The sequence below is a fragment of the Papaver somniferum genome, chromosome 6 (assembly GCF_003573695.1).
Source record: "Papaver somniferum cultivar HN1 chromosome 6, ASM357369v1, whole genome shotgun sequence".
In the NCBI taxonomy this organism is placed as follows: Eukaryota; Viridiplantae; Streptophyta; class Magnoliopsida; order Ranunculales; family Papaveraceae; genus Papaver; species Papaver somniferum.
In genome coordinates, this window is record NC_039363.1 from 153,439,874 (window position 1) to 153,448,155 (window position 8,282).

The window sequence follows — 8,282 nt, forward strand, 5'->3', positions numbered from 1 at the left end:
AATCACTTGCCCAAGCCAGTTAATTGATAACTCCTTGAGAATATCGATCCAATAAGACTTAGGAACGGCCACATACCCTACCACTAGATCAAAATGACGGTGATGAGATACCTCAATCGGGACATGGCATTGGGCCCGATGACCCTCCATGTTGAGCGTGTTCGACAGAAACGGAATTTACACTAACATATTAAACATTTTGATGCAGGAAATAATAAATCTACCATAAACAACAAACAAGTTGCGATCAAAGCCACACAAGTGAAAGTGTCAAGAAATGAGAAAACAACCGACTGGCGACGCAGCACCCCATTAAGATAAATGTTGTAAAAGATGAAGGTGTTCAAACGAATTACAGCCCAGTACAAAGGTCACTATAGTGACGCAACACTACAAAAGATTTAACTACTCTTTTGGCGGAATCGACCCTGAGCTCGCCTTCTTAGAAGCTGCATCGGCCCGCTTCTTATCAACAACAGCTTTCACGCCTTCCTTAACCTTTGTAACGAGCTCGGTCTTGAACTTTTACTTCTCGGCAGCAAGATCAAGAGTCAGTTGAGCTGATGCCGCCTTTGCAATAGCTATCTTCCCGAGTAATTGGGTCTCCCTCTTCTTCATCCGAGCGGCCTCTTCCTCCACAGACTTCACCTTTCCTTGCTCAACTGTAGATATGAAAAGGCGATTAGTAATGGGGTAACAACATCAAGACATCGAAGTAAACACAAGAACAATACATCATAAGCAAACACCTTCAAGAAAGGGTAAAACTACTTTAACGGTCTCCTCGGATTTCAGTAAACTACACTCAAGGGCCTAAACCTTCGAAGTCAACTCATTATAGCGCTGCTAATTGAATTCATTGGCGGGGCAATATTTCTTATGATCGCTCCAACTATCTTTCTGTCGATCGTGTGCCAACTGTAAACCAGACAACTGAGCTTGAAACCATTCCAACTCCTGAAATACCTGATCGAACCGTCGAAACCTTTATCTTAACTCTCGGTTGGACCCCTCAACACTGTCTTTGTCCTTTAAAATTCGTTTGCGATCAATATGCAGATCTCTAATCTGAAGCCTCAACCTGTCACACTGACTTTCTAAATTATCGGTCAATAATGTTTTCTCGGAAGCAATTCCTTGAACTCGAGAAAGGTTCGCCCGAAGATTGTCCATCTTATCGGGCACATACTCAAATCTCTGATATCGAAGTAGTTCGTCTCGAAGATTCTCAAGCTCGGCTTCCTGACGATCTATCTTATCGTCCTTATTGACAATTCTTTGACGGAGGTTATCCACATGACTCAACTCAATGTCTAATTTTCTCTTCAACAAGCGGTATTCTGAAGCAGCTTCGGCATCTATACTAGACATCTCGGCTAAGAAGATAATACTAAACTCATGATATTGGCACTACAGAATCAATCATATCTACTTAGACTTTGAAAAAATACCTTGGGTCTCGGCCAGATGTCTCTCCAATCCTCGGGCTCTTTCATGCTTTTGTTGCAGTTGCACACGAAGACCCTCCATCTCTGCTAGCTCCCTTCGTCGTATAGCAGCATCCAACAACTTTCGATTGACGGCCTGAGAACATTACGTTTCACGACATTATGAATTGACCACATTACAAAAGTACAGTTAAGAAAAATCACTCACCATATGGTCAAAAGTGTCCTTCAGACCGACAGAGTACAACGCTACGGCCTTGATCATTTCCTCTTCGGATAGGGAGCTAAAATCGGGATAAGTAAGAGCCCCCAAAGAGTTACACACTGGGCCAAAGAAAGTGAAGAAGGTGTTCCCACCCGAGCTAGTGGAAGGAGGAATAGAAGATACATGGCCCAATATATCGCCCCATCCACAGGATTCTCTCCATCAACAGTCTTTTCTACCTGCTTCGGCTCCTCTTCCTCTCCCAAGCCACCGGCCTCATCCTCCTCACCAAAAAGATCCTCGTCATCATCATCATCAGACATCACAAAAACAACATCCTCAGCGATGATAACGCCTTTGCTGGTAGCAGATACAGCAGATTGTTGGGGCAGGTCGTTCCTCGGAGCAGAACCAGCACCCTTAGATACTCTACTTTTTGTAACAGGCCTACCACCTACAATGGTAGATGAAACATCAGAATATTTCTGAGGTGACTTTCTCAAGAAAATAGATAAAGGTAGCCGATCATCGGGATCCTCACCACCAATTTCCAAAGTACTCCCAACATCTCCCTTATCAACTTTCGACTTCTTCACATGAGTCATAGTCAGATTCATTCAAGGCAACAAATAGGGGCAAGTACATGTACCGTGGTTAGAGAAGTATATTTGTTACCTTCTTTGCCTCCTCCTCGACTCTTGTGCTAGGACCCCGATCCCTCTTTCGAAGATTGGGAGCCTCAGGATGGACACTCTGGGACTTGGGCTGCGAAATATGAACAAATTAAAACACCATCTCACTGACCACCCGGGCCGACCAACTAAAACAAAATTAAAAACTTACTCGATCAACGTTAACCACCCAAAATGGGTAGGGCTCAGCCGGAGGAGGAAACTTGGCACTTAGAAGAGGACCATAAATGGCAAGGGAAACCTGATCCCAAGCTACGTCACTGGTGTGACAGGCATGCTTATTAGAAGTCTTTCCCTCGGGATCCTCATACAACAACAACTTATTAAAATCCTCAGGAAGAGTCTTGTTGCGATGAGGACTAGCAGCGAAACCAGCAAGATCACCATTGGTAGAAGTCCCACTTCGGTAGTTGGCAACAAAGCTTGCGGGAGTATAGTCTCCGGTCTGAGAGGGATCATAGGTCGACCAAGCAGTAGGAATGCACTCGCCTCGCCCGCGCCTCTCCCATTCAGAAATAGGCGAAAAGTATTTCCATTCCATTGAGCTAAAGCACGAGGCGGACGAATTTGGGAAAGAACTTCATACATGAAGGGACGGCTAGGATCGAATAATGGAAAACGCATCCAGAGTTCCAACTGACCTTTTGTTATAATGGTCGCCTCGGCCGAATGAGCAAATTTCATAACATCCTCCTTCTTTAGAACACCTTTTTGGCCCGATAGGAGTCTGATATCATAACCATGAAGATCATAATCATCCTTCAGTTTCTTGATGAACTGCTCATCCATCAAATCCTTAACAACTCTCTTGTCATTCCTACATGAAAAGGACGTAGAACCGTCAGAAAGGATAGAGTTAAGAGAACGAAAATCGTGGTGTGAAGGGTTGTCAAAAATAAACAAGGAATCAAGGGGAACACCATCATCATCAGAAATGGTGTAACTCACATACCTCTCTCAGTCATGGAGGGAGCCGAAAAAGCTATTAGGTAACTGAAGAAGAAAAGATCGAACTGAAAAATATAGAAGAAGGTGACAAGCGGCAAATGTCACAGCAACAGCAATGGAGGAGCAGTAGAAAGACCGAAGGGTTATTGAGGTTCTCGAAGGATTAAAGGATGGGAGAATATTCGAGCAGCAGTTGATGGAAGAAACTAAGGGAAGAGAGTGCAATTTTCTGAAAGACGTAAACGAGAAATCAAGGGTTTATCCGTCGGATTTATAGTCCCAACAGTTGCAACCGGAGAAAGAGGTAACGGGTCATAAGGGCGGAGGTAATGGGGAACAACATGGCGTGAAATAAGGCATGGTCAGGGACGTGGAAGGCGAAGCGGTTTCTTCCCCTTGTGTCGATCACACGAGTGAAAGAAGGGTCATAAATGTAGGTGTAAATAATCCACAGATCCAGGTGGAGCAATCCTAGGATAAGTTGTACCAATAATAAGAAAGATGCGAGGTACCGAATCATCCTCTCCAGGCTTGGCGCGAGAAAAGAGACATTATAAGAACCCGTGAAGCCATCACGTGTAAAAATAAAGCTCGTAGGTGATGGAAGAGACGTATGTTGTACTCCAGACTAATAAATGCTCTGACAAAGTAGTTGAAAGGATAGGAAGAATTTGGTCAAAATAGGACTTGTGGCCAACTACATCGGGTCAAGACAAAAGGCGACATCGGTTCACATTGTACCAAGCTATCAGCATCGGGAAGAAGCACATCGGGAGCTGACCTCACCCAGTTCAGGATGACATGTCGGGAGAAGCATCACATGATATCCGAGAAGAATAGCAAGAAAGATGTACCACGACTCACACTGTAATATGGATGTATTACCTTGAGAGCTTATAAATAGAGAGCTTTGTAAAGAGTTGAGGGGAGGAGGGGGAGGCAATTCAGTGAGATACACCCTTTATAACCTTGAATCAAGCAATAAGATCATCCCTTTACCCCCGTGGACGTAGGTAATAATACCGAACCACGTATATCTTGTGTTCTTGAGTATCTCTTGTTTATTGTCTTCAATATATGTGTGTTATGTTTCATCGGATATAGAAGTAGGATTTTCCACATCTACAATTATTATGGATAGATATGTGTAGTATATAACATATTTATCTCTTAAAATCTGCAGGAATTAGTGAAGGCCATCCTGAGTGAACTTTCAAATTACTTTAAACTTCTTCCACATGAGGCAGAAGTACCAAGCACCTACGGAAGTGACCCATATCGACTACCACGGGCCCTCCAGCTCGCTGAATTGAAGCGTCTTTTTTATTGGCAATGTCAAAGATAAACGTAAGTGTGAATTTGAAGAAGAAATAGAATCCAAGATGCCCGCGCCTTAGAAATTTGGTAGATGTTGATGAGTAACTAAGTGAACCAGCATCTCGTATCACTGAATATCTGGTACATGGGATAAGACTTTAAGTTGCATTGGTTATATATATATATATTTTAATGTCTGGTGTTTTTTTTGCGTCTGTTTCCCTTCCAGGCATCTATAGTATGAATCATTCTTAATATACCGAGAAAACCAAACCATGTAAAGACCGCCATACACAGATTTTTTTTCTTTTTTCATTTTTCTTTTTTGTGGGTCCCAGTGGACCCGCGCCCTCGGGAGACTGCAGGGGGGTGGGTTTTGTGTCTAGCGGTTTTGAGCTGGTTTTTGCAGCTCGGTCTGTAAAGAATTTTCTGCTGTAATATAAGGCAAAACGATTTGTTTGGTGTCCCAAGAAAATTTGGTTACTTTTTCCGTTGGCAAAATTGCCCTTCGTGATTTTATTCTTTCGGTTGCCTATCCGTCAAATTTCGGTAAATTCTGAGAACTTGAGGGGCAAATAGGTACTCCCAGTTATATCTACACAAAATCTCCTCTACCATTATCACCGAAACACCTTCACTGCCATTACAGCAACACCATCACCACCAGCAACACCATCATCTTCATCTTCTCCCACACAAACCACCACCAGCAACACCATCGCCACCAGCAAACACCATCATCCCCAACACCACTTCCTTACGCACTTCTCCTTCTTCGAATTGTTTTTGTTCCCCTCAATTTTTTACCCCCAATTTTGTGCCCTAACCTAATCGTAACATCAACTCTTCTCAACTCTCCATGTGATTTTTTGATTTCACCCTTCTCGTCTGTTTGCTTTTCTTCAATTGCGTGCCCTAAATTGATATATACATATATTCTTCTTTCTTTACTGTTGCCTTCACCACCACCACTACCCTCCTCCGCCACCACCACTAATAACAAACAACTCTGTTACGTACAACTGGAACTGAAGTGAAATTGAAAATTAGCATGCATTGAAATTGGATTTGTCAAAATTGGTCTTGCTACCAACTTCGATTTCAATTTATACTAATTTCGTTTTCATGAAGTAGAAATGTGATAAAGGAATCTGTGACTCTGTGAAGTGAATGCAAGTTTTAGGGGAAAAAAAATGTATGACGAACTAATTAAAAATAATCTTAGATGAAATTTAAGAATTTGAGCGTTTCGTTGTTTGTATAAATGCCCAACAGGATATTGGTAGTAGTAGTAGTATACAGATATCAGGTAAGAATTTAGCCATCTTTACCATTTGAATCCTAAGTTTAAGAACAATGCTAATAAATGCCTCAGGGATGCATGAATTCTGATTCTCAGCATTTGGATGCACCATGGGTTTTTAACATATTTTCTTTGGTTATCTAGAGGTCAGGTTTCACAATCTCTCATATTTGTTCTGGACAATTATTAGATATGACTTTAGATTTGGTAGAGTAGACTGAAACCCCTAGCCGAAGTCTGACTCAATCGTTTTGGTGTCTCTATAGTTAGAATAAGAATATGTCAGAACCTTTGCTTAATGTTGTTAAATGATATTCTCATATGGTTCACATACATTCTCATCTACGTCATTGAGAGTGCTCATGAGGCAGAAATTTACATCAAATTTAAGTTGTAAAGATTACAAGCTTTTAACGTTACCTGTTTGTGTAAATGTCTAAAAGAAAACCATTATTGCATCTCTCACAGGGCTATAAATAACCAGTCGTATGTGGTTGGTGCAAATGTGATGGGTGTTCTAACATATCTACCAAGTCTGCACTAAATGAAGCGCGCCAACGATCACCGGTGCATGATGCGTGTCTCTCCAGTACCGCAAGTTTGACTAAATTGTAGGCTCCATGTAATCCCTATTGGATTGTTTATTATTAATTGGATTTTTCTGGTTTCTGACTCAGTTTTGTTCTCATAAGGCATGATACTAGCCACAGATGTTATAAAGATGAAGGGAAAGGGGAAGGGTGCACTTGGCAGGAAAGCCATTAATTTGGATTCAGGTATTTAGTTGCTAAACACCTCTATCCCATTACACATTTAAGTGCATTTCTTCTTTTATAAAATCCCAAAGTTACTTTACAGGTTTGTCCTTATGAATGGTTCTTTTTTCTTTTTCATGAAGCTTACTTGACAAAAGAATGCTTCGAAGAGCCAGTGGTTTCACATATCACTAAACCCATCTTTTGCCAATTTAATTTCTTAGATTTATACTTAATATTTAAAGATTATAAAAAAGTTATTCTTTTGACAAAAGAATTCACCAGTGTATGTTAAAATTCTTTTAGTCTTGGATTTAAGGTTCAAAGCATCTGTATTGGTTGTTTATGGTTATTAATTACGCATCAATAGTTTGCATTGGTTCTTTATGTGTGTTTGTTAACCATGTACCAGATGATGATTGATGAAATTTATTTATCTTGCACCTTTTTATTGTTTCAATAGTCCTGATGTCATGGACAAAGGTGCTAATTATGTCAGTAATGTTTATGTTTATTCTCTTACAAGTTGTGTACTTTTATATGTGAATACTTCTCTTTCAATTTATACTTGAGATGAACCGCAAAGGCATGATCCAAAGAGAGAGTGGAATGTCCAGGAAGCCTGATTTTGCAATGAAGCTCGGTGGCGCAAAGGCATGGTCCAAAGATACAGTAAAATGCCCAGAAAACCTGATATTTTTTTAATGAAGTTATGTGGCGCTACCATACACTTAATCGCGTTCATGAGGTTCTTGCTTCGCCAAGCCATCATCTACCTGTAGTCTTTTAACTTGGCAATCGTGATTTGTCAATGCATATGTTTTAAGCCTTTAGTACAATAATTATGCACTAAAAAGGTAGCTGACAAGTAGAAAATGAATTGTCCTACTCTTAAGTCTTAAGAAATTATGCCATCATCTGCAGGTCGAAAAATTAGTATGGCTGATTATTGCGACTTACTGCTTAATAAAACCTGATATTTTAATTGTTTTGTTTGTAAGAAAATATCCAGACGTGCCATAGCACCAGCACCCCTTCCGCCCCGTGCCATAATGGCACGGGCAATCCACTATTCCACGATATCAAAAAATCAAATATGTAATCAGGGATATGGTTTTACGTTTTTTACTAATTAGTCCCACATCAAAATATTACTGTCTTACCTCTATTTGAGTGGTCGATACCAAAAAAAAAAATGATCATTTAATGATTAATGTATAACATAATCGTAAAACATAATTCATTTACTTTTTTGTAAAATACAAATGATCATGGCAGCACTAAATGGCTTTAATTCTCATCATGCGGAAGAGAGATTTATAACAGCAGCAGGCGTTTAGGTTGTTTAAAACGCCAAAATTTGAGAGGAAAACTTATTAAAAGTATTTTAAAACGTTTCTTACATAAATTCGATAAGATTACCCAATCATATATAAAAATGTTTTTTCCCACTAATTTTGCTTATTTTCGCGCTCACCTTTTATGAGGCGGAAGAATATAATATGGCAATGTAGATATCACCAGAACAAGAATACGAGGACAAGTTATCAATAGATAGGGTACCGGCGTTTGCTTAAAACAAACAAAGAGACTTTGTTATGTTAGGGAGGAATG

The 8,282-nt window shown here is 40.3% G+C and overlaps 1 long non-coding RNA gene across 1 annotated transcript; it reads left to right on the forward strand.

Moving 5' to 3' along the window:
• Window positions 1-5,262: 5,262 nt before the first annotated feature.
• On the forward strand, window positions 5,263-7,615 carry LOC113286327. Its single transcript, XR_003329222.1, has 3 exons — window positions 5,263-5,805; window positions 6,382-6,524; window positions 6,606-7,615. It is a non-coding gene; the product is annotated as an uncharacterized LOC113286327 (long non-coding RNA).
• The last annotated feature ends 667 nt before the right edge of the window (window positions 7,616-8,282 follow it).